This window comes from Pavona decussata, unplaced genomic scaffold, assembly GCF_977016875.1.
Source record: "Pavona decussata unplaced genomic scaffold, jaPavDecu1.1 SCAFFOLD_299, whole genome shotgun sequence".
NCBI classification, from domain to species: domain Eukaryota; kingdom Metazoa; phylum Cnidaria; class Anthozoa; order Scleractinia; family Agariciidae; genus Pavona; species Pavona decussata.
This window is the reverse complement of record NW_028145696.1, coordinates 308300-334932: the sequence shown is the minus strand read 5'-3', so window position 1 is coordinate 334932 and position 26633 is coordinate 308300. Positions and strand designations below refer to the sequence as shown.

The following is a 26633-nucleotide window of genomic DNA, read 5'->3' as shown; positions in this document are numbered from 1 at the left end:
GGCCAAAATGGGTCGTCTTTGATAAGACCGAGGTCTTCTAACTTAACAAAAAAGTCCGCCTCCGGCCGCCATTTTGTTTAGTGTCGCAACATTTGCGATTTCCCGGTAACTTTACGGGAGGTCATGTCCTCCCGTAAATTACCGGGAAAGTTACCGGGAAAATTATCGGGATCGTAAATAACGGGAGCTTCGAGAAACACCGTTAAATTATCAGGGACTTAACGGGCCAATTACCGGGCCCGATAAGTTACCGGGTCTTTCGAGAAACGGGCCTCTGAGGCCTAAGCCACGGCGCCATAAAACAGTTAATCTGAGAACTCAAATCAATGCAACTAAGGGAATGATTGAAAATGTGATTCAGCCAGGATCTGAACCTGGATCTCCAGATTACCAGTCGGATATCTTAACCACTCGGCCACTGAAGAAAAACACGCTGGTAACGTGGCTGATTATTGAACTCATCAGTAGTGACAAGCTTTGAGAGAAATTTCAATACATTTTCTGTAATCAGGATCATCTCACTGCTAGCTCCCGCTCGATCATCGGTGATGCACGGCCAAATCTATACCAAAGAAAATTGATTTCTATTCCGCTCCCCCCTTACTCACAAGAAAGGGAGGGGACTTGAAATCGATTTTCTTTAATTGATGGTGATGTTCATCAGAAATTTTCTGGAATGTTTACAGCTGAATTTTAACTCATTTTTATATATTAGAAAGTAACTCTCACATACTCACAAGTTGCATTTCATGCTAATAAATTAGACGACCGCATTGAAAAACTAGCCAAGAAAGAGGCATTTATCGCTTTAAAAGACCACAAGCCTAATTTCCACGACCATCCGACGTGCGGTATTACTAACTCTTCCAAAATATCGGTATAATGAGCGAACAGATCCTCGATGAAATTACCACCTGTATCACATGGAACAGTTCTTTATAAGAGGGCGTGACAGTTAATTTCCCACATCCAGAGAACAAACATGGACAACTGCTTCAGAAGTGGTCTCTCTCAGGCGACTTGTTAACAATCCCTGGAAAACCTTACTCAAGAAAAAATAAGCCTATAAAATGGGATTATGCTTCAACGGTCATGTAGAAAAATCAAGGCAATTGAACTGCAACTTTGTTCAGAGAGTCTCTAAATCTCTTTATAGTCTTAGAATATTAGGGGCCTACCCTATATTTTGTTTAAAGCCATCCGTGATAGCAGAAAACTCAAAAGTTAACATGAACATATGATAAGTAAAAAAAGTGTGATTATGATCGACTTGTTTACTGGTTAGAACACGTGGTCTTTTAAAAGTATCGCCGTTTGTGTTGTAAACTTATTGGGGGGGGGGGGGGGGGAACATGCTTTAGAAGGTAAAAAAGAGGTTAAAGATCTTTGGATATATTTGATGCATACGGAATGGATACGCCTTCCCGAAGTGGACATCTCAACAGTATTGGGATGAAAAATTTATCACAAAAGGGTAAACGGGAGTTGGATGACGCCATTTATATCAATACAATAATTTTTGTTGTTTGCATTCGTTGGCTGATACGCTGCAATTTAACGTATTCCGTAAGGACCGGTTTACAAGCTACTACCTGTCAGCGGATTTGGTGACTCGACAGTATTGGAAAACGCATCTCCTGTGTATTTTGACAGACGATTTACAGCCAAAGGCGTCCGGATTCAGGAAATATGGTGAAGAGCACCAGTTTCTTATTAAGTCGGGGAGACACTTTCGTACGGACCGTAATGTCAATTAAAAAAAAAAATAAAAAAAAAAAAAAAAAAAAAAACCGTACACGTACGAAATACGCAGGGATACATCTGGTATCATGTGAGCCGGCCTTGACTTGAAAGACCCAGTAATCTTAGAATTTTCTCAAAATTCGAACTTTGTACATAAAGTAGTTTTTGAGAAATTGACCTTTTAATGTGTCGAGCATTTACAAAGTATGTACGCCCTGGTGGCAACTCTTTCCATCCAGCTGGCGCAAGTTCTTTGAAAATTTTAACAGCTGGTGATATCCTGTAACGTTAGGAGTAGCCAGCGTGTTAGACTCTAGAACAAGGGAGGGTGGAGGGGAATCTGTCACGTGGGAAGCGAGGGATCCGATGCTAGGATCGGTGAGACAAAGATAAAAAGAAACACGGTATCGTAACGTAACGTCCACCTCTGTTGCAACATTTTTACTTCAATTATATTTACAATTTACAATTATAAGAGTATAAAGTGTAACTGTAAGCTTGTTGGGTCCTTATTGGTCGTCCGATGTAATAACCTTTGATTCTGTAACGCGGGAATTTAAATGACGGCATATTTGCACTTATAACCGATGACTAGAAATGTAGCCGCCTTTGCGCGTGATATCTTGAACAGGAAAGTTTTTTCCCCCATCTAAGGGACTTGGAAATTCCACATATTCACATATTCACGTATTTCACATATTCCTGACGAAAACAAGAATTAAAACAAATCCCGCCATTTATAAGTGTTTCTGTGTCTACTCTTATGAAGTATGCGCATACTTACTCTCTCTTTGTTTTCAAGTAACAAGGAAGTAGTCGGAGGTAACGATTATTTTGTTGGTTCACTCATTCCATAAACTGACGCGGTCGTATTTTTAAAAGTTGTAGCCAATAAAGTGTGTGGATATCATGTTAACTTACTAAGAACTTGGATAATTCGCATTTTTTTGGTTGGCAGGTACTTGAATAACAATCAGCTGAAGGAACTGCCCAAAGGACTTTTTGCTAACAATAAAGAGCTGAGGGGGCTGTAAGTATAACTATTCCTTTGTCTGTAAAACAAACTCCAGGGGCTAGTGCTTAATTCAGTGTCTAGGTGTGAATCAGTCAACTCTCAACCCAAAACTAAGAACTTGGACAATCCACATTTTTTTGTTGGTAGGTACTTGAATAACAACCTGCAGCTGAAGGAACTGCCCAAAGGAGTTTTGGAACGTTTGTTTTGTCTTTCTGTTTTGCTTTTTTACACAAGTCAAAAGACGTAGTCATCTAGAAAAAACAGTGGAAATGTATTGAGCTGTGAGAGCAATTGAAAGATCGATCATTGCGAAGGTTTGATACGGAATTTATAAGCCTTCCCGCAGTGTACACGCGAACAGTATTTGGATGATAAATTTTTTAACAAAAGGGGAAACGAGAGTTCCATCACAGCATTTACGTTAACAGAAGAGTCTTTGCGGATACGAGTAAAAATAGAGCTGTAACCAGGATAAGACTTGTTGGATTAAAAAGCGTTCTGTGGTTAAAAAGATTAAAAACATGAGCTTTCGGCTATCAGTCTATAGCCTTTAAGGAATGAAAAATGAAACGAGTAAACGGAAATATATACAAAAAGGGTGCTAAAACTTGAGAATAAAAGCTAAAAGATAAAAATGGAAATGAGGACTTATTACAATAAAATGGAATATTGCCTAGGAAACGGTTTTGAGTTATTTTCCGCGTCGACAATTTTTGCTTTGCCTTAGTTCAGTGCTTCCTTTTTGAAGCGAACTTCTTCTTAAGATTTTCATTCTCTCAGATGTCGAAAGACTCGTCGTCCTTTCTTTCGAGGAAAAATCTTCTTAAACCATTTTGGTAAGTGCTCAGGGTGGACGGCTCGTATTATTCGCCAATCCTATCTTTTCTTGCATCTCGTATTTCAAGAAAGAAGTGTTTCAGCAGGTCGGCAGCGTTGGCTTTGTTGATGCTTGTCAACTGCAGTGTCTGGCCATATCGATCATTGTACCAAGCTTGAAGGCGACGAACAGCACTCTCAGGTTCTTTGACAGTATTCTTCGCGACCTGCTTTTTCTGGTACTCTTTAATCTCCTCGTCGCCTAAGATAACAATGCTACTTCTTTCCTTTCTCGGCTCAGTTTGGGGCTCAGTTTCGTTAGCTTTCGCCTCGCTATCTTTATTTGGCGACTCTCCTGTTTCGCTTTCGGTATCGATGCTGTCAAACAACTCTTTGCAAAAAGTACTGCAAATATCAACATTTGGCATTTCGCCCAATTCATCACCACGGGAAATGATATGGGACCTCGATAACTCTTCCACTGAATTTCCACGCTTCTTCTGTTTCAATTAAACGATTCCAGACATTTAGACACGAAAAATTACGAGATTGCTGGCAAATTTCAAATATCCCGCGACGAAATTTGTTTGCGCGTGCAAAATTTTCCCTCGGATACGTTTGCAGGTAGCAAGAATATACATTTTGACCAGGCGCGAAATAATATATTTCCAGTTTTACTTGTCTATATAAATCGCGATACAAAACTAATTGCCATTTTGAGACGGCAATACCGCATTATATTGACGGCGTTGGAAGAAAAAAAAAATCCGTATTGGGTTTCGTCGCTTCGCGATTCCGGACCGGCGGTATTGCCGTCTCAAAATCGTAATTAGTTTATAATATTAGAAGAAATTATCATGCTAAGAGAAGACTTGCTGAACATGCAATGTTATTGTTTTCGCCGAAGAGCACAACCATCAAATAAAAGTAGCAGGGCAACGGTTACGGATCCGAGCTTGCGGTCGACAAGGTCGCAGGTGATAAGTCACAGGTTACCGGTATAAGAAAGACAAAAACAAAGAGTGACCAAGAAAGAGACCTTCATGTTGTCGCGTTACGCAATATTATAAACTAAATTCGGTTTTGAGAAGGCATTACGACTTTATATTGGCGGCTAGTTGGGAGAAAATATATTCCGTATTGGGCGCAGTCGCGAAGCGACGGAGCCCAATACGGAATATATTTTCTCCCAACGCCGTCAATATAAAGTCGTAATGCCGTCTCAAAATCGAATTTAGTTTTTTATTGCGATACTGACATTATGTTGGAGAGAGTAAACGGATAAAGTGCAAATCGTGCCCTGATTGAAAGAGAAATTCTTACTCCAGTTAAACTGTAGCCATGGTAATATCCGTGCGTGAAATTTTTCCTCGGGGCGGGTTATTTGAATTTTTGGCTTTAATTTTTATGTCAAAACAAAGAAAATGCAAAAATTTACAGTTCATAAAGCACCTACCATTGACATAATAGACGAGCTAGTAGGTTTGAACATTTTACCAGCAAATTTTATTGAAAATTTGTTACCGCCGAGATATAAACAACAACATGAAAACAATGATGAATAAACCTCACAACCAGAAGCAAGAGTAAAAAGAGCAACCATACTAGTGCCCAAAAACAAAAATAGAGCATTGTTATCCTAGCTTAGATGCTGTGGAGATTTAGAAATTTGAAAGAAACCAAGAGGCGAAGAATACTGTAAAAATTGCCGCCAACTGTCTGCTGTTGGGCGCTACGACAAGAAGATCAAATTGACAGACCTGAGCCATGAAAGAGAACGCAGCAGAGCTCTTGGAGCAATTTTTTCTAGAGATAAAGAGACATCAGAAAAGAAACAGATCCTTTTGCTTTGAAAATGCCATAATTTATTGGAATTTAAGCTCATTGTTATTTACCGTGGCCGCTTTCACACCCAAGAAAGTATTTTAAGTAAATTTCTCTTCATCGAATTTATAATCACTCTTTTTTGCTTATCTTCAAGAAAAAAGTTGTATCCGCTGTATCATGGTATATGTTCACCACAAAAAATATTATAAGTGGTCCTTAAACAGTGTCACAAGCTTTGTAAACTCAAATGAAAGGAAATAAACAACACCATCCAACGTCGCATGTTCATTCACAGAAGTAAAATTTTGATCTGTGCGCGCCGAACCCATGCCGTGCCCGAACCCGTGCCGTGCTGTCATGCTTACATGACAGTTTTTGAACCAATCAGAAACCATCATTTTGAGACGACAATATCGCAAAATACCGTCCTCTTAGCGCAATGGGAAGATCCGCCTGGATTCCGATAACAAGACATTCCGTAGGCCTGATTGCTCGCGGTCATTGCGCTTGTGGCCACTATCGACTTGGGTTAGAAATTCAAGAGAAACGCAAGGGCAGATAATAAGCCATAAAATATGTTAGTTAAGTTGTTTAAACAGAGATCAACTTTGGACTACATAAAATTTGAAAGTATGTTAACTTATTTCTATCTATCAGAATGCATATCTCACATAAGCTCAAGTTACAAATCGTGCCAACAAATTACACGACCGCATTGAAAAACTCGCAAAGAAAGAAGCATTTATCACTTTAAATGACACCAGCGTAATGAAAACTGAAAAGGAGTCTAAAATTTACCGGTCAGAAGATCTGGTCGTTTAAAAGTGTCCCCGTTCGTGTTGTGAACTTATTGGGGGCATGCTTTAGAACATAAAAAGAGGAAATTTATTGAATTACAAAGGAGATTGAAAAATCTCGTTATATTTGATGCATACGGAATAGATTAGCCTTCCCGCAGTGGACATCTCTACAGTATTTGGATGACAAATTTTTTAACAAAAGGGGAAACGGGATTTCGATGACACCGTTTATATCAACACAAAATTTTTTTTTGTCGTTGGCTGATAAGTTACAATTTAATGCCTTTTATAGGGCCGGTTTACAAGCTACTACCTGTCGGCTCGAGAGTATCCGAAAAAGAAATGGAATTGTGTATTTTCACAGACGATTTACAGCCAATGGCATCCAGATTCAGGAAATATGTCAACGAGCACCAGTTTTCTTATTAAGTCGGGCAGACACTTTCGTACAAACCGCAATTTACAGCCAATGGCGTCCGGATTCAGGAAATATGTCAACGAAAACCAGTTTTCTAATTAAATCGGGCAGACACTTTCGCACAAACCGCAATTTACAGCCAATGGCGTCCAGATTCAGGAAATATGTCAACGAGCACAAGTTTTCTAATTAAGTCGGGCAGACACTTTCGTACAAACCGCAATGTTAATAAAAATTAAAAAAAAAATTTCCTGGTATCATGTGAGCCGGTCTTAAAGTGCCCATAATGGAATTTTTTTTTTTTATTTTTTCATCTGAATCTTTACATTACGCGAAGAATGTCCGCGAAAAAAATTTTCGATTCGCATGAAACGCGAATTTTTTATGAATTTTACAAATCTTTAAAATCCTATTTTATTGCGGTCCACCCGCCCCGCTGATGAGAATGCCGACGGGCTCAAAATAGGGAAAGAGTTGACTTTGCGAGACAACAACCCGACAGAAACCGACAAAACAGGGCTGCAACCGTGGACAGCTGTTTCGTTCTTATTGGAACTCGTCAGCACGGTGTAGCAGTTCTATATGAGACCAGCGACAGAGCCAGCTCAAATAAAATGCAACAAAACCCATGTCCTATCAAGTTTCGTACTTTGAACCTGCCCGCTCCCCGAATCACGCATTGCCACACCACGAACGAACGAACGAAACAGCTGTCCACGGTTGCAGCCCTGTTTTGTCGGTTTCTGTCGGGTTGTTGTCTCGCAAAGTCAACTCTTTCACGTAGTATCAGCCTTGCAGTTTGTGTTACAGTTTATTTTTGGCTGATTAGGTCTCTTGTAGATCCTACGTCAACTGACAGCATTATCGTTCGCGGTCCTTTGCAGTTTTCACGTCAAAATAGGGCCACGTGACATGGTCTGTGACGTACATTCAGGAACTCTCCAGTCTATGCACTCACTTGACCTTCAGTAAAGTACATTCGCGGCAGAAAGAAAATCGTCAGATTCACCGGTAGGAAGGAAAAACTTAGCTCCAAATAAGTATTTTTCATGGCAGAAAACTTATGACACGGAAAGTGAGGAAACCGCTGAAGAAAGCAGCTAGGACGAATTTGAAAGTGTCGAAGTCAAGGCGATAGACGGCGTCCACGAAACAAGTAATACGTGTGAAGATGAGGATACACTCGAACCGTACGTGGACGAGCCGATAGCAGACGAAGAATGGCTAAAAAGATATCGCAAGGAACAAGAGGAGAAGCGACGACTCGAGGAAGATTTAAGAAACGCTTGGAGAATAGAGTGCGTGTTAGTGGATGGTAAAGTTCTCACCTTGTATTTTGCATACGCGCTCCTCATTATCATCTGTCAAAACTATGGCCAAGTACTCACATACATTCGAACGAATTATTTTCCATGTAGATGTACTTGTGGTAACTGTAACCGTGATCTGCTAGCAAATATCAGCGAGTGCTACTGCTGCAAGGAACTCGGAAGCAATTGGGAAGCGCTGACTAGCGACATTGTTCTCGGGGAACTACAGGAAGGACACGTGTTGAACTGTGATAACAGCTGTGATAATAATAGCTTGTCTCGTTCACTGAAATTTCGGCCGTAAATTTAATTGTAGGATGGAAGTTGTTAGCTTGTCCAATGAACAGGTTAATTTCCTTTTTGTCACTGTCATTGTATCTTTTAGGCGCATACGTCTTGCGAAATGTTCGAATTAAGTCTAACAAGAGTTGGCGTCTAATGTAATTCGTGTCTGTCACCGGTGTCGGGACAAATTTGAGCCCTTTAGAAATAACGCTAACAGGCTGTCGCTAAGTTGTGTGTTTGAAAAATTCTTCATGAATTTCTCGTGTTTTACTCTTTGTGTCTCAATCCTTTTTTTAGCCAATTTTTTTCTGCGCTCTTTGCGCTTGTTATTTGTTTTGTGCCCTTTTTTATTTTGAACCCCCGTTGTGGTGGTTAGGTTTTCAGAGATAACGCTCTTATACTTTTCAACATTTTTATTGTTTGCAGAATTCTGCAACACATATGTGTACAATATTTGTTTGAGCTCGTTGAATTCTTGCTGCAGTTTATCTACCTTATCTACATCGTGGTTTACAATGTTTTCTGTGTTCGCCGAGTGCGACTGTTCTCCCATCGATCTATTTACATCAGTGGTAGCATTTGTGCTAGTATTTTTTGAGAGCTTGGTCTCAACGAAACCTCGCGGATCTCACGATCTATGAGAATATATACCAAAACAATTACGCCATATTTTATAAAACTTGCGACTGAGTTAACAGTGAGGTCAAACTATAAACCTCAGAAGGTTACAACGCTTAGAATGTCACAAGCGGGTGTGAATATTCAGTATCCAAAGCTTACCATTCGCTTTTCCCTGCTCCTCTTCGAAGGTGGCTCTTGGTCTTCGTCTTCCTTTCGCTTAGCTGTTTTAAAGGATAAACACAAACGCGATGTTATCCTACTTCAGTTCACGTTTTAAGTTTAAACCTGAATTCATCAGCCTTGTGAAATCCTAGTCATTGAAGTGCATCGAGCACAAGGACGAGGTCTTTCCAGGCGCGTGTCCACATCTTCCTCCGCTCCAGCATAAAATCGACCATTTCTTTCGCCTCCTCAGTCTTTGCGGGCATGTGGTGCCAAAGAAAGGAATCCTGTGCATGCTTATTCCATTCACTTCGTCTTTAATGTTTCCACATCTCGCTGCAACACATCTTTCCGGCATTTTCGAGAAACGTGCAGAAATACCGCGACTTGTTTTCAGTGAGATCCAGAGAAAGGCTGAAGTCACGTGTTCCTGAATCCACGTCACAGCTCTTGCTAAACCGAGAGGAGACTAATGCGAATGGTGGGCCAAAATGGCGTCAAATTTGAACGTCTTATAAAATTCATAAAAAAATTCGCGTTTTATGCAAATCGAAAAATTTTTTCACTGAAGTTCTTAGGGTGATGTTTAGATTCAGATAAGAAAATAAAAAAAATTCCGATATGGGCACTTTAAGTTGAAAGACCCCGGCAATATTATACTTTTCTCAAAATTCGAACATTATTGTACATAAAGTAGTTTTTGAGAAATTGAACTAGCCTTCAAAAAGTGTGTGCGACTTTGTGTCAACTCTTTCCATCCATCTGGCATAAGTTATTTGTAAAATTTAACAGCTGGTAAAATCCTGTAGCGTTAGGAGTAGCTTGCTTGTGAGGCTCTAGAACAGGGGAGAGTGGAGGGAAATCAGTCGCGTGGAAAGCGTGTGATTCGATGCTAGAATCGGTAAGACAAAGATAAAAAGAAACACTGTGTCGCAGCGCAACGTTCACCTCTTTTGCAACATTTTTACTTGAATTATATTTACAGTTAACAATTATAATCTGTCAAAATACGCGTACTATTTACGCTGGGATGCACATGGTATCATGTGGACCGGCCTTTTATAGTTGAAAGACCTCGGCAATCTTAGAATTCCCAGAAAATTGGAACGTGATACATAAAGAAGTTTTTTAAAAAATTGACCTTCTGAACTGTGACACTCTATCCTTTACAAAGTATGTACTCCTTTGTGGCAACTCTTTCCATCCAGCTGGCGTAAGTTCGTTGTAAAATATAACAGCTGGTGAAATCCTGTAGCGTTAGGAGTAGCCTGCGTGTTAGGCTCTAGATTGGGGAGGGTGGAGGGAAATCGGTCACGTGGGAAGCGGGGGATCCGATGCTAGGATCGATAACACAAAGATAAAAAGAGTTACTGTATCGCAGCACAACGTCCACCTCTTTTGCAACATTTTTACTTGAATCATATTTACAGTTTACAATTATAATTAAGCGTATAAAGTATAACTGTAAGCGTGTAGACTCCTGATTGGTCGTTCGCTCCCCTTTATTCCGTGACGCAGGAATTTGAATCACGGCATATTCGCGCTTTTAACGGATGACTAGAAATTAAGCGGTCTTTGCCCGTGGTATCTTGAAATGGTAAGATTTTCCCCCATCCAATGGACTTGAAAATTCTACATATTCACGTATTTCACATATTCTTGAGAAAAAAATCATTAAAACAACTCTCGCCAATTATAAGTGTTCCGAGTGTCTGATGAATTCTGTGTGAAAACAGGTTTTGCCTTCACAAAACGGAAATACGGACGGACGGGGAAACTCTTCAAAAACACTGCGGTAAAGGCCTTTCTCCTGGGGAACACTCGCTGGCTGCGGGAAGGACCGAGATCTCTTACGGCAAGCGAATTTCTCCGAGACAGTAAAACCACACAGAACTTGGCTCCAACGTAGGGTTTAATACCAAAACTATAACCAAGGATCTAACCAAGGATGTATCCAAGGATGTAACCAAAGAAAATCTTACAAAGCACCTGTATTTAAGTCTAAGCTAGTAAAGCGTTCGAATTACATCATTTGCCAACGAGTCAGATTACAGCATACAGCAATCATTTCTGAAAGTCTATTGGACGAAATCTAAGCTTATTCTGAAACATTAATTACTTTCAAGGGCTATACAGGTGGATAACAGTTTAACAAAAGGCTAGCGCAGGTTACAATAACACTTCAACGCTCAATTACAGTTATGATCTTATAGAAACCGTTTACGCCTAAATGACTACAACAGGTTATGTTTACGGTTTACTGAACTTGAAACTAAGGAACTTAATATTTTCTACGTTGGCTTTTATATTTTTATCAGCAAAGCAAATTAAACTAAATGTCCATAAATCCTCTCATCACATCTGCTACTTACGTATAATGTCTCTTTGGTTTTAAGTAACAAGGAAGCAGTTGGAAGTAACGACTATTTTGTTGAATCACTCATTCCATAAACTGACGAGGCCATATTTTGTAACAGTTTTAGCCCATAAAGTGTGTGCACATCATGTTAACTTACTAAGAACTTGGATAATTCGCATTTTTTTGGTTGGCAGGTACTTGAATAACAATCAGCTGAAGGAACTGCCCAAAGGAGTTTTTGATAACAATAAAGAGCTGGAGTGGCTGTGAGTATAACTATTCCTTTGTCTGTAAAACAAACTCCAGGGGCTAGTGCTTAATTCAGTGTCTAGGTGTGAATCAGTCAATTCTCAACCCAAAACTAAAAAGTAGTTTAAAATGCAATAGCAACTGATATTTGAAAACGTAAGTGTTAAATTTTCACTGACCAAACTATTTAAAAGCTTTAGTATTAAACAGTTCTTGTCTCATTTAAGAGTTGTTTCGTGTTGTTGTTGGGTTTTTGTGTATTCTCTATTGGTCCCTCTTTTTTTTGTTAATTTTTTTTTCACACAAGCCAAAAGACGTGGTAATCTATATCGAGAAAAAAACAGTGGGAATTTATTGAGCTGCGTAAGCAATTGAAAGATCTTTGCTTAGGTTTAATACAGAATTGAGAAGCCTTCTCGCAGTGTACACGCGAACTGTATTTGGATGATAAATTCGTAACCAAAGGGGAAACGAGAGTTCCATCACAGCATTTAGGTTAACAGAAGAATGTTTGTTTACATTTTTTTTTACTGACAAGCTGCAATTTAATGGAGTCCAAAAGGAGTGGGTTGCTTGCTACTACCTGTCGGTGAATTTTGCGGCCCGACAGTATCGGAACACGAATATTCTCTGTATTTTGACACACGGGTTAGAGCGAAACAAGTCCTGATTCAGGAAATATGTTGCAGAGCACCAGCTTTCTTTTCAAATCGAGCGAAACATCCGTACAAACTGCCCTAATACCAATCAAAGTTAAAATATATCGGCTGTCAAAATAAGCCTACGATTTACGCTGGGATACACTTGCATGGTATCATGTGAACCGGCCTTTTAAAGTTGAAGGACCTCGGCAAGCTTAGAATTCCCTGAAAATTCGAACGTGATACATAAAGTAGTTTTTGAGAAATTTACCTTTTAAATTGTCTAGCTGTTAAAAAGTATGTACGTATTTGTTGCAACTCTTTCCATGCATCCAGCCTTAAATTCTTTGTAAAATTCACAGTTGTTATTAGCCAAATTCTTTAGAAATTCTCCTCGGTTCTACTTGGAAGGAGGAGAATGTTGAATTGTCAACTATTCACACTTTCTTCTAGAATTCGTTAGATGATCAGTTTATTTATGCCAAAAATTGAACTATATGTAAACCGTTCTGTTCGTTTTCTTTGCGAGCATATTTAACAATTGATTCATGCGTCAGCGTGCTTCATCGAGATATGAAGCACGCGGGAAGTTTGGAAAGCACGAAAGATGCGTAAGAGTTGCTCGAGGCGTAGCCGAGAGCAACTCTAGCTTCTTGAGTGCTCTGCAAACTTCCCAAGTGCTTCATATCTCGATGAATGCCCAGCTGACGCATGAATCAATTGTTTTATAACATTTCAACGCGGCAGTTTTTAAACCCGTTGATTCTAGGTTGGCCAGAGGTTTCCCAAGCATTCAGCCAATGTGCAAGATGGTAATAAACAACCCCATGTTCGGTAAAAATTCACATCTTACAGGGTAAAAAAGGCAACACCCCTTTGGTCTACAGTAGTTAAAGTTTCTAATTATGGAATAAAATACACTGGTTGCCAATTAAAAATTTTCCAAAAAACAAACTTGAAAATTTGATCCTCGCGTTACATGGGAGAATTCTTTCCGCTTGCGAGGACATGTCGGTTTGTTGACGCAAAATTTACGCAGTTGTCAGGTCTCATGAATGAAAATAGAAAGAAAACAGACTGAACTGAAGCTTCCCTAAATGAAAAATTTATTCAGTTAAGTCTTTGTTCTAAGAAGCAAAGGCGTACAATTTTTAATCCGAGACGATGAACGCGCAAGTGATTTGAAGGAACTGCAAGTCCATTTTGAAGTGAATTTATCGAGCCGTGTGCACGGTTTTCAAAATTTTCGCCAAAAAACTGTTTAATAGGAATACGAAGAAGCGGTCAATTAGAAAAGTATTTAAGTACAAATTCACAATCAAACCTGTAATTTCTTGTGAATTGAATTCCCACAAGTACTCGAACGTTACCAAGAACGCTCGTGGCTTATAATCAGTAAATGATGATCTGCCTGATGTCCGCTTGCTGATCGTCGGCTGGATAAAACAACAATATCTCCTTGAAGCACAATTTCTTCGCCGTTAATTATCGGATTTCCGCATTTGAAACTATCGAGTATTCCTTAGCAGTCTTTCTTTCAGTTTATCGTTTCGAAAAGGTGTCTTTTCCCTCTGAGAAAGCGAATGGCGCCTGAAAATTACTAGTTTTGCGAGACACGATGTCACCGGCCTTGTTCTCTTTTTTCCTTTTCCTTAGGTTTTTTTCGGGAGGTAAAAACTCCAATCCCAAAGAAAAAGTGGAAAGAGCTTCTTTGTCAGCTGGTTCCCTTGTTGCCGTCTGTATTTAAACGTTTTGCTGAAGATTTCTCCCGTTTTTGAATGCAAAATGGAGAAAGTCACTCACCGAGTTCTCGAGGCATTTGTTTGCTGACGTCATCAGCGTGCACAATAGGAATATGAAGCACGCTCGCGCAATTGAATTTGATTGCACGAATTTACTAGCTATGTTATAATGAGTATTAGTATAATTACTCAGGTGATTATAGAGATTCTGTTGATCTGATTGGTCGAGGATTGCGTCATATCCCGGTGAGGGTAAAAGGCGGGAAGAGTTTGCGGAATGGTATGTGGAATGGCGTGCGGAATGGCATAATTATGCGAAATACGATTTACGCGGGGAATAAATTAACTGAAGAGCGCATCCTGTTTTCGCGCCAATTTTATAAGAGCAGCAGTTTTTCGATGTTGCGGACTATTACAGTCAACCCAGGTCACGCATGAACGATGTTTTTGAAATTTGAACGGAATTTTGAAATTTACATGTCAGTTTTGAAAATCGCCAACGAGATTTCAGAGTTCCCGTTTAAATTTCCCTATCTTATTGACGGAATAAAGCTATGAATTTTTCTTTACATTGCAAAATTGAATATTTCAAGAATAACAATTGTTTCCCAAGAATTTTGAATCTTTTTTTCAGTTAATACGTCTTTTTCGGAACGATTTCCAGAGAAATGTCCAACATTCCATTCACACGTCGGACATTACAAAGAGAAATTCGAATGTTCATTCACTCTTGGAAATACTGTTCACGCGTGACCTGGGTTGACTGTGAACAACCAAACAACAGATCGAGGATTAGAAAATGTACGCCTGGGATAGAACATGTCTGATCGCTGGTTAGGAAGTGAGAGTAAAGAAATCGATGAAGTCTCGCATTCAAGGAACTAGGAATAATTTAAATTTCTAGTTGACAAAAAGAACGTGGCAGCGAGTAGCCTAGACAAAAAGCAACACCAGACTGGAGAAATAACATCAGTCCAAGGCGAAAACTATTATGTGAGTAATTTTAAATTTAAACTCGGTCATTTTATCAGACTCTTTGACGGTTATAATTTGTACAACTCATGGGAAAAATATGTTCTACTTTTTCTCACCTTACATTTTCGTCGAGCGACGAATACGCAAGTCACTGTTGAGCTGCTGAGCTAGCTACCTAAGTAGCTATTTAATACGGCAATTCAGGTAGCTATAGTTCAGTTACGCGTTATCGAACTAAACATAATTTATATCCGTCTTTAATTAAGGTCTTTCAGTGCCAGACGTCCCAACCTAAAATGAGATTTAAAAGCGAAAAAGCCCTAGAGCAAAAAAGCAGATGACAAGTATGGTGTCTAATTATCGCAGTTATCGACACTGGTTGTGTGAAAGGTTGTGAAACTATTCTTATCACAAATGCATTTTGGTCAAATTGTTGTTCATTTTCCCGCTCATGATAAATGAGTCATCGAGCATATAGGGTATGAGAATTGATCTTTTACCGAGGGTTTAAAAAAAAAGAAAAAAATGTTTATTATTTGCCCTCGGTAAAGGATCAATCTTTGTCCAGAGAAGACTTCACGCTGCCACGTTATTTTTGTCAACTGAAGACGCATGGAGTAAAGTGAACATGAAATTTAATTTACTACGGATTTACTCATAGTTCCTTGAATGCGAAAACTATAAACAGTTTTCATCGCTTTGTTTACCCTCACTTCTTCCAAATCAACAATCAGACGATCAAATCCTCGAATTGTTGTTAATATTTAGCAAGAGTCCGCAGCATCAAAAAAGCTGCTGCTCTTATAAAATTGGAGCGAAAACATGACGCGCTCTTCAGTTAATTTATTTCCCGCGTAAATCGTATTTCGCATAATTATGCCATTCCGCACGCCATTCCACATACCATTCCGCAAACTCTTTCCGCCTTTTACCCTCACCGGTCATATCCTGTTATAATCACCTCGCGCGAGGTGATCATAGCGGGAGCACTAACTTTCAAAATGGCCGCTTAGCTATTTGTTGACATTTCTGAAAAAGAAGTAAATAGGATGAAAGAAAATGCAATTCCAAAAGGCACTAAAGATGCAGCTAAGTCCAAGGTGATGCTTTTCGAAGGCAAGAGATGAAAATTTTGCCAATTGTAATAAAAAACTCTTGAAAAATTGCATGTTGTCGATCTCGATGACTTAAAATGAAGACAACAAATTAAGTTAAATTCGAGCAAGATTTTCTTTATTAACAGAATGATTTCACAAACAAAACGAGTTTAAGACAGAATTTGAAAGCATGGAAGTAAACAAGATGAATAAATGTCTCTGCAAGTTTTACGTTTCAGTGACAAGAAAAGAAAACAGTTTTTATAATCTGAAAACTAGTTTGTTGTCGGTTCGAGCGGCTCTCGACCACCTTCTAAAGTCACCGCCTCACAAGAAAATATTTTCATTTGCGACAACCGTGTACTTGTTTAGTGAAGCCAACAAATGACTTAATTCCTACCTGAAGCAGCTTATCTCCGAGGGCAATTTATAAACGTCCGTTAACCGGCGAAGCCATCATGTCAACAAGAAATTGAGTAATAAAATGCTATCGCTAACACTTGTGATCCCGGCTCGAGTTTTACACCAAACAGCCTGGTTCATCTCCATCTATTTTGGTAAACGGGTCGGAGAAAGCCAACATTCATTCACAGAAGTCAGTGCTTCGTCTCAATGAAGCGGCAGTTAAAGAATACTGACACTCTGCTTGAGGCCGTGTGCAGTTTATCGATTGCGCATGTGATTTCGATTGAGCATGTGATCGGCAGACTGCGCGTCTCTGTTCATTGACGCGTGACGATTTGAAACAAACAAACACAATCGACATTTTTCGGACGGTACTTGTTTTTCTCTGATAATCACCTGCGTAATTATACTAAAACAATTATTCGCCTCAGGCTCAGTAAATATTGGTGAATATTCCCCTCGACTTCGTCTCGGGGAATATTCACCAATATTTACTTCGCCTTCGGCGAATAATTAACAAATATACTTAAACAGTGTGGTGAGTGAGAGATATAAGCTAACAAAAGATGCCATTATGCTATGATAACCGAAGAAATTACTACCATGCTAAGAGAAGACTTGCTGAAACATGCAATGTTCTTGTTTGCGCGGAAGAGCATAACCGTCAAATATAAGTAGCAGTGCAACGGCTACGGGTCACAGCTTGCGGTCGAGAAGGTCGTAGGTGACAACGTCACAGGTTATCGGTGTAAGAAAGACCCAAACTTAGAGTGACTAAAAGAGCAGCCTGCATATTGTCGCGATACGCAATATCAATACATTTCATAGGCCTGATTGCTCGCGGTCATTGCTCTTGTGGTCACTTGTGACTTGGGTGTGCAGTTTAAAAGAAACGCAAGGGCAGATGATGAGCCATGAAATATGCCACTTTTAAGTTGTTTAAACAGGTATCAACTTTGGATTCCATAAATTTGAAAATACATTAGGCAATATTAATTAGTACACCAGTTTATCTTCCTAAATTTTACTACTTGTTGTTAATGTAAGGCCACAAAAAAAATGTAGCAAAAGACGTCTCAAAACTAGCAAACCTGCTTGAGGATGAGTGCCATATTTGTAACCGAATTAAAACTGAAGAGGTTGCTTGGAATTTTTGACAACTAACATTGAAACAGCCTTAACTTCCTAGTTAAGACAACTGTTGGAAAACCTTTTGCATTAAATAGTCTTCTTATTCATTTTGTTAGTTACCTTATGTTATTTATATCTCCTTATTTTTTTAATTTTCCTTTTTTGGATACGTGTCTCTGCTCTCAGTTACATTAAACCACAGACATGACTGACTAAGCAGGGTCGGGAAGAGTTTTCACCCCTTAGGTCTTCAAGAGTATGTTTTAAAACGAAAAAAGGAAATTTATTGACTTACCAAAGGAATTCAAAGATTTTATGTTAGTTCAGGTACGGAATAGCCACACTACCGAAATTACATAAGCATCACGATCAAGAATAAAGTTCCGCATTATCTGCGGATCTTCCTTAGAAATATCTTCCCACCACAGTTTAAATCTTCGAGAAAAGAACCGAACATTATAATTCTTTGAAAAAAAATATCTTTGTTTTTTCAGATAACCCCGATAAGCAATAGTATCCTATACATTAAACAGGAATCAGTGCAACTTAGGAAATTATTGAAAATGTGGTTCAACAAGGATTTATATTCGATTTTGAACCGGTTGGATGCCTTTTACCACTCGGCCACAAAACAAACCTCACTAGCAACATGGCTGATTATTGAACCATATAGTGGCAAGCTCTAGAGAAAAAATTCAACACATTTTCTGCAATCAGGATCACCTCACTACTCTTCCGCTCGATCGCTGATGTACGGTTAAATCCGCCAAAGAAAATTGATTTTTATTCCGCTCCCCCCTGGCTCACTAGAAAGGTAGGGGACTAGAAATCGATTTCCTTTAATTGATGGTGGTGTTCATCAGAAATTTTCTGGATGGTTTACAGCTCCACGTTAACTCATTTCCATCTATTAGAAAATACAGTGGAACCCGGCCTTATGACCACCTCGTTCATAGGACCACCTCGTTATTACGACCACTTTTTTGTGCCCCAAATGAATTGAAAGTCCAGTCATTTCCTTCAGTTTGTTTTACGACCTCGTTAATCCGACCATCCCGTTATTACAACCGCATTTTCGCGGCCCGAAAGTGGTCGTATTAACGGGATTCCACTGTATCTCTCACATAAGCACAAGTTACAATTCGTGCCAGCAAATAAGACAACCTCATTGAAAAACTAGCAAAGAAAGAAGCATTTATCGCTTTAAATGACCACAAGCCTAATTTCCACGACCATCGGACGTGCGGCCTTATTAACTCTTCCAAGTCAGAAATCGCTATAATTAGCGAACAGATCCTCGATGAAATAATCACCCCTATCATATGGAATTCTTTTAATTAGCGGGTGTGACAGTTAATTTCTCACATCTAGGGAATGAAACATGGAAAACGTTTTGAGAAGTAGTAACTTGTAGGGGATTTGTTAACAATCTCTGGAAAGCCTCGTTCAAGAAAAAAATAGACATATAAAATGGGATTCTGCATAAACGATCGTGTAGAACAATCGAGGAAGTGGAACTGCAACTTTGTTCAGAGAGCCTCTAAATCTCTTTATACTCTTACAATTTAAGGTCTCATCCTATATTTTGTTTAAAACCTTCCGTGATAGGAGAAAACTCAACGGTTAACATGAACATACGATAAGTAAAAGAAGTGTGATTAAAATGGACATGTTGGTATAAAATTTACTTAGCTTTTGGCTTCTTTGAGGATTAATGATTAAGAACCTGTGATTATTATTTATTTAGACCAAAAAGTTTGGTTTACCAACAGACTTGTAGCTTACTTCACAACTTTAGTAAAGATAAGTCACATGATAGTCACGATTAAGGTGTTATTATTTGTTGATAGGAACTTGACTGATAACGAGCTGAAAGAATTGTCCAAAGGAGTTTTTGATAACAATACCCAGCTGGTGTCGCTGTAAGTATGGTTTCTTCTTTGTCTGTCAAATAATAATCGAGGTTCTAGTGTTGCTTGAAAAGAAATATTTTGTTTCCTACCATAAATGCTTTTGTGTAGCCTTTATTTAATAACTAGGCATTAATCAACTCTCAATCAAAAACTGAAAAGGAGTCTAAAATTTACTGGTCAGAAGACGTGTGCTTTTAAAAGTATCGCCGTTTGTGTGGTGAACTTATTGGGGGAATGCTTTAGAAGAAAGAAGAGGAAATTAATTGAGTTACGAAAGTGATTGAAAGATCTTTGGTTATCTTTGATGCATTTGGAATGGATAAGCCTTCCCACATTGGACATCCGAACAGTATTTAGATGACAAATATTTAAAAAAAAAGGGGAAACGGGAGGATATCATTTATATCAATACAAGAATATTTGATTACATTCGTGGGCTGATAAGCTGCAATTTAATGCATTCCGTAAGGACCTGTTTACACGCCTCTACCTGTCGGCGGACTTGGCAGGTCGACAGTATTGGAACAGGAATCTTTTGTGTATTTTGACACACGATTTACAGCCAAACGCGTCTGGATTCAGGAAATATATTAAGGAGCACAAGTTCTTATAAAGTCGGGCAGACACTTTCGTACAAACCGCAATTTCAATAAAATTAAATCCGGATGTGGAAATACACGTACGATTTCCACTTGGATACACCTGGTATCATTTGCACCGGATTATATTTTAAAGACCCCGACATTCTTAGAATTTTCTCAAAATTCGAACATTGTACATCAAGTAGTTTGTAGGGAAATTAACCTTTTAATGTGTCTAGCCTTTACAAAGTATGTGCGTCCTTTATGGCAACTTTTTCCATCCAGCTGGTGCAAGTAAAATTAAAAGAAAAAATGTAAAATTTGACAGCTGTTGAAATCCCGTAACGTTAGGAGTAGCTTGCGTGTTGGACTCTAGAACAGGGGAGGGTGGAGGGGAATGGGTCAATGCTAGGATGGGTAAGACAGACATTTAAAAGGTTAAAAAAAAATACTGTATCGCAGCGCAACTTCCACCTCTATTCCAACATTTTCACTTGAATTATATTTACAGTTTACAATTATAAGCGTGTAAAGTGTAACTGTAAGATTGTTGGGTCCTTATTAGTAGTCCGATGTAATGGCATTTGATTCTGTAGCGCGGAAATTTGAATAATCACATATTCACATGCACTTATAATGGATGACTCAAAATATTGCAGCCTTTGCGCGTGATATCTTGAAGTGGAAAGTTTTCTCCCATCCAATTAAGGGACTTGGAAATTCTACATATTCACATACTTCACATATTCCTGAGAAAAACAATCATTAAAACAAATCCCGTCATTTATAAGTTTTTCTGTGTCTGATGAATAATGCATACTTACTGTCTCTTTGGTTTTAAGTAAAAAGGAAGCCGTCGGAAGTAAAGACTATTTTGTCGAACCACTCATTCCATCAACTGAAGCAGTCGTGTTTTTAAAAGTTTTAGCAAATAACTTGAGTGTGTGGTTTTTATGTAAACTTGCTAAGAACTTGGACAATCCGCCATCTTTTTGTTGGTAGGAACTTGGATGACAACCAGCTGAAGGAACTGCCCAAAGCAGTTTTCGATAACAATAAACAGGTGTTTCAGCTGTAAGTATAGCTACTCCTTTTTTCTGTAAAACAAAACTAGACTGGCTAATTCTTTTTGCTAGGAAATCTTGTGTTTACCTTTCGTAAAGTATATTTTCTCGCGCAAGCTTATTTCAGTAACAAGGTCTGAATCAATTCTCAATGAAGAACTAAAAACTAGTTTAAAACGTAATAGCAACTGATATTTGAAGAGTTCAGTGTTAACTCACCACTGACCAAACTATTTGAAAGCTTTAGTATTTTCATATCTTGTGTCATTTACAACCTGTTTCGTGTTTTTGATGTTCTGTTTTTTGTATATTGCTTTTTTTTCTTTTTATTTGTCTTTTTGTTCTTGTCTTTCTGTTTTGCTTTTTACACAAGTCAAAAGGCGTGGTCATCTAGAAAAAAAAGTGGAAATTTATTGAGCTGCGAAAGATATTGAACGATCTTTGCTTAGGTTTGATACGGAATTGACAAGCCTTCCCGCAGTCTACACGCGAACAGTATATGGATTATAAATTTGTAACAAAAAAGAAAACGAGAGTTCCATAAGAAGTAGGAAAACGGGAGTAGCCTGGTTGCTTTAAGCGGTGTCGAAATTCGCGCGTTATGGCTCCATTGTTCTTCAGGTTTTGTCTCATAAATCGTCAACGAAAAATTAACTTATGCAAATTATGCGCGTGCTGCAAAATTTTAAAAAATCATTTTCGATGCCACTACGCACAAAGTTTCAACAGTAAAAAAATGTTTTTAAAAACTCTAGAATGTATTTAATTCTCAGTCTTTCAGCAATTCATCACGTTGAGGCAACACAACCTTCACAGAGATATACACGCGCACGAGAGAAAATGCGCGTCACTATCAATGACAACAATAAAATCTCCCAAGCCCCCCCCCCCCCCCCCCCCAAAAAAAAGTACGATAAAGCCAACTTTGATTGCTAACGGTTTGCCGACTGGTGTTGTTAAAAAACATTCAGCAGATTATACAAGTTTAGGCAATGTAATTTCCAACAAAAATCGATCCGTTAAATGTATTTTTTGTTAAAGACTATCTTTTTTTCAGTCAGAAAGAACTAAATGATCAGCTACAAAAACAAGAGACCAATGTCTCGTGGACAGCACATACGAAGGCTCTTGAGAAAGCTGCAAACGAGCTGCTCGAAAGAGAACTCAAAAACGGGATGCTACAAGTAAAAGACACAGGCGTACTTCTTCTGTTCACTGATTCAACTTTAAAAGTGGGAAACTCCTATCCTTTTAATGCTACAAATGTAGTTTAATTGATATTGAAAGCCTTGTTTATTCTATTTTCAATCTTGTATAATAGAATGTCGATTTTTATTTTCATTTGAAAAATTCAAGCGAGCTTTTTATTACCTTGCACGCAAGGAAATTATGCGTCTATCGTTAACGTGAAAAGAAAAAGTTTGAAAATTCATATATTTTGCACTATTGAACGAACGAAAACCATGCTTTAAAACCTTATTTAATAAACTACGTAAAAACGTACTACCGAAAGAAGCTACACTTTTAGTATTTCTTACATCCCCAGTGAGCGTAACGGCCTCTGTTGATGCGCGCTACCTGATACTTAAGATGCAAAATGTTTAGAAATAATTTTAGGGACTTTAAGATCTAGGACGCGACGGCTCTGAGACGCCACCGGAAGTAAAATATCCAGGCATGGTACATAGTGCGCATGCCCAAGGCGTTGTATCAGTAGCGCCAAGTCGCGTCGAGAACAATCTCGTCCCCAGAGCCCGCGCTTGTTTTAGGCCAGCGGTGGTCACACGTCCACGAGCTCTGGGCTAATCAGAAACCGGAAGCAAGGATCCTGCTTCCGGTTTAAAGGGGGATATTGCTGACCGAGAGGAAGACAGCCTCTGGTAAAGAGCATCAAAGGCCAAGAAAACGAGTGAAAAAGGTGACAACCCCCATCCCTCCCGTTTTCCAGTGATCGTCATTTATGTGAGACTTCGAAAACAAAACAACCAAACCAAAGGCTGCGTAAAATCTGAGTTTGTCGGCGATATACCTCTCTCAACCGCGACAAATTCATTTTGCACAATTTCAGATCGTTTTAGAAAACCAAACATTTTCCATGGGCAGGGGTAAAAACACATACATAGGCTATACCGATTAGAAGCCATTTGTTGTACTATACTCACTTGGAATTAAAGTAAGCTTGTTTTCGCCTGTAAATGTAGTTTTTAAAACTTTAAGATGGGGGTGAATATACGCAGTCTACGCAGTATGAGATAGCAAAGTTTTTTCATGACACCATGGTAAAGCTAACAGCGAAACGAAAATAGAGGCTGGTGGGAGGTTATATAAGCTTCTGTCTTCAACCCGAATTAACTAAAACAGGGTAAAGATTTTCAAACAACATTCGAGAAACTTCAGCAAGATACCGTTCCGAACCTGATTGCCGTCGACGACAAATACCAACAATTGTTTACAGATCTAAGCTTAATTTTTTCTGCCATGAAATTTACAAACGATAGGTTTCACAAGATCAGTTTCTGCTTACCCAGATACCATGATCCCAGAATAAATACAATAAAATAGTAGAAGTTACTGTACATTTAATAACAAGACTCAACTCTGAAACCGTTCAACCGAAATAACCAGCAACTTAAAAATCTAAAGCTTACCAAAAAGATCGCCAATTTTTTTTTCAATTCACACACTCAGTGTAAGCCTAAGAAACTCATCCTGAAAAAAAAAAATTTTACCTGCACTCGATGTGGTTTATCAGTCCTATAAGCTGCAAACTTACAAAGCTCACAAATGAACTGTTGTGTATAGAGTGACAACGATCGCTTATTCCTGCAAGGGTTAATATTTTTGTCTTTCTGTCCGTCCGCTTTCTGAACCACTTTTTGGGCCACGCATTCTTGAATAACCTGCTTTTAACGCAGTGGCAACAAAGGCCGTTGGTTTTCCTTGTTCAAGTTCAATTATGTTTCTACTGGGCTGCTGACAGAATATCTGTTCCTGTTCAACAAAGTAATCTTCCATAAATTCTGTTCCAGTCAGATCAACTTGCAGACTACGGTACGCGGTGCAAATGGATTACAAGTTTGCTTCTTTCAGTTCCTTTAACAGCACGAGAAAGGCTGTTTAACTCTCATCCGCTTTAGACAATGTCAAGAACGATTTTAAACGGCCATCATTGACTATGAACCACATTTCAGAGTCGATAATTAGAGGAGTTTTTCCGAAAATTGTCAGGTCCATCGTTAACTCGACCGTCGCAAGTGTGAACTGTCATTCAGCTTTGTCAAACGCTGCAACATATCGCAGAGGATTTCGCGCCTTTTCCGTTTAGTCATGTCATTTGACTTGTTATCTTTTTCGTGTTTACTCACTGGCAAAAAAAACAAGTGTGTGAAAATTTAGTTGCATTTCGATTCTATGGCGGTTTTTGCTTCGATTTTTTTGACAGTCTCTGTTTCATTCCTTGTTTGAAACCTCCGGAGACACTTTCGGTAAAATGTATTAGCCAATCAGATTTTGATTTGCTGGATTTTGATATTGATTAGCCCAGAGGTCTTGCTTCCTCGGTGCTGACCAAAAGGAACGTAGCCTCTGGGAACGAGATTGCGTCGAGAACGTCATTTGGCAAAGTTTGGCGTTGTGCACAGAACGTGAGTATAAAATCCTTTTTTGTACATGAAAGTAATGCTTTGTCTCTCTGAAACCTCTCAGGGTCAATTTGGAAGGCAAAGATGCGACAGTTAAGATATTTTTCATCATATATTCACAGGTAAACAGCTAGTTGAATTCCTGGATCGAAGTATGTCATCCAAGCCTAAACCTCCCAGGTAAAAATGTCAGCTTTATTTATGTCTATTTGAGTCGGTTGAACAAATCGTCGTATTTTTAAATGTCAGTGTTATGTTTTGGAAAGGATATAGGAATATTTCGCGGACACTAAACGTGTTTTCATTTAGTCGAAGTTTTGAAGGTAAGCTTATACTCTTGTTATTTTATTTTTAGCCCGGTGATGTTTTGGTCAAACGAACATGACGTGTCGTTGTGCCGAGAAGTGGTAAATTTAAACCCTTTTACGTCCAAGAAAGGATCCACTCAAAGAAGCGGGATGTGGGAAAAGATAGCTCAAATTTTGAACGAATGTACCGTACTGAGATTCAGCGTCGACAAGCGATCGGTGCGCGACCACATGGGGATTCTCGTAAACAAGCATAAAAGGAAAATCAGAGCCGAGGAGAATGCATCTGGTATAGCGCCCGACGAGCCAAGCGAACTAGAAAATCTTTTAGACACTATTATCGCTTTAGAAGAAAGTTCAGAAGCCGAATCACAGGTATTAAGAGCAGAGAAAAATGAAAAATGTGAAAACGACCGAGCAAAGGCAGAAGATGCGAGATTAAAGGCGATGGAAAAGCTGTCTGAGACTAGGAAAAGATTAAGTGAGGGCGAAGAGGAAAAACCCAAACGACAGCGAAAAAGTGGAAGTGATGCTATGGAATTTTTAGCAGATAGGGCTAAGATGAATTATGAACTTAAACAACAAGAGTTTAAAATGATGAAAGAACAGCAAGAAGCTAAGCAATGGTCAAACAGCAGCAACAAACACAACAACAACAAACGGAAATGTTTAAAGTCATGCAACAGCAACAACAACAGAGCCAACAACATTTGCTTAACACTCAAATGATGATCATGCAACAACAACAAGAACAATCAAGGGCAATGATGGCTTTATTAGAGAAATAAGCCAATAAGTGATCTATGGATTTGTGTCGCAGTCAGGTTTTGCAGCATATTTTGCTGCATTGCATATCATTCCCACAAAATGACTAAGACGATAACTGTACTTTACTGTTATTTATTATATGGCTGGCTCCGCGAGCAGGCAAGATGAGTCAAATCCTGCGCTGTGATTGGCTACCCGAGCGGGCAAGATGGAGCTATCTTGCCCGCTCGGGATTACCCGTTGCCCGTCCGCTTGGCATCGAAAGGTTAATCCCAACAACAGTGCGGGTTTCCTTCGATTTTCCCGTTGTTTTGGGGGAAAACGCTCACTAAAAAGTTCGGTAAACGCTCAACATTTACCTAAAGGAAAGGAAAGAGAATGGAATCGTCCTGGTGTAGTGAAAACTTTGTTTCAGCTACAATGAATGTGAGTTGAATCGGTGAGTTGTTCTGCGTGTAGTATTTTAGATAGAATTGATTTTGAAAAACTTATTGTCTCAAGTCGAGTGCCAAATTGATAAGTTCTCTGGGTTTGCAATGACTGTATTTAAATCATAGCGTAGTGGAAGTTGCGGTTAGTGTTTAAAGCAGTTCAGAAAAGTATTTTTTTTAAGTTCGCCGAAGAAGCTCACGTTTTTAATTTAGCCGCGTCTTGCTTGTTGTAAACAACAAAATCTTGTCAAAGTTTCGCCCTGTTTTCTGATTAACCTGCTCTTTTTTTCGGCTTATGTTTGCATATAATCTCAAAATCTATTGTTTC

General features: G+C 38.9%; 1 protein-coding gene and 1 pseudogene across 2 annotated transcripts in view; both read left to right on the top strand.

Moving 5' to 3' along the window:
* LOC146454870 (uncharacterized) overlaps window positions 1-26633 on the top strand; it is a 234341-nt gene that overhangs the window by 17282 nt on the left and 190426 nt on the right. The window lies entirely within an intron of this gene.
* LOC146454880 (uncharacterized) lies at window positions 24763-26004 on the top strand (annotated as a pseudogene). The gene is made up of 3 exons (XR_014859157.1): window positions 24763-24801; window positions 24921-24978; window positions 25154-26004. The product of XR_014859157.1 is annotated as an uncharacterized LOC146454880 (transcript).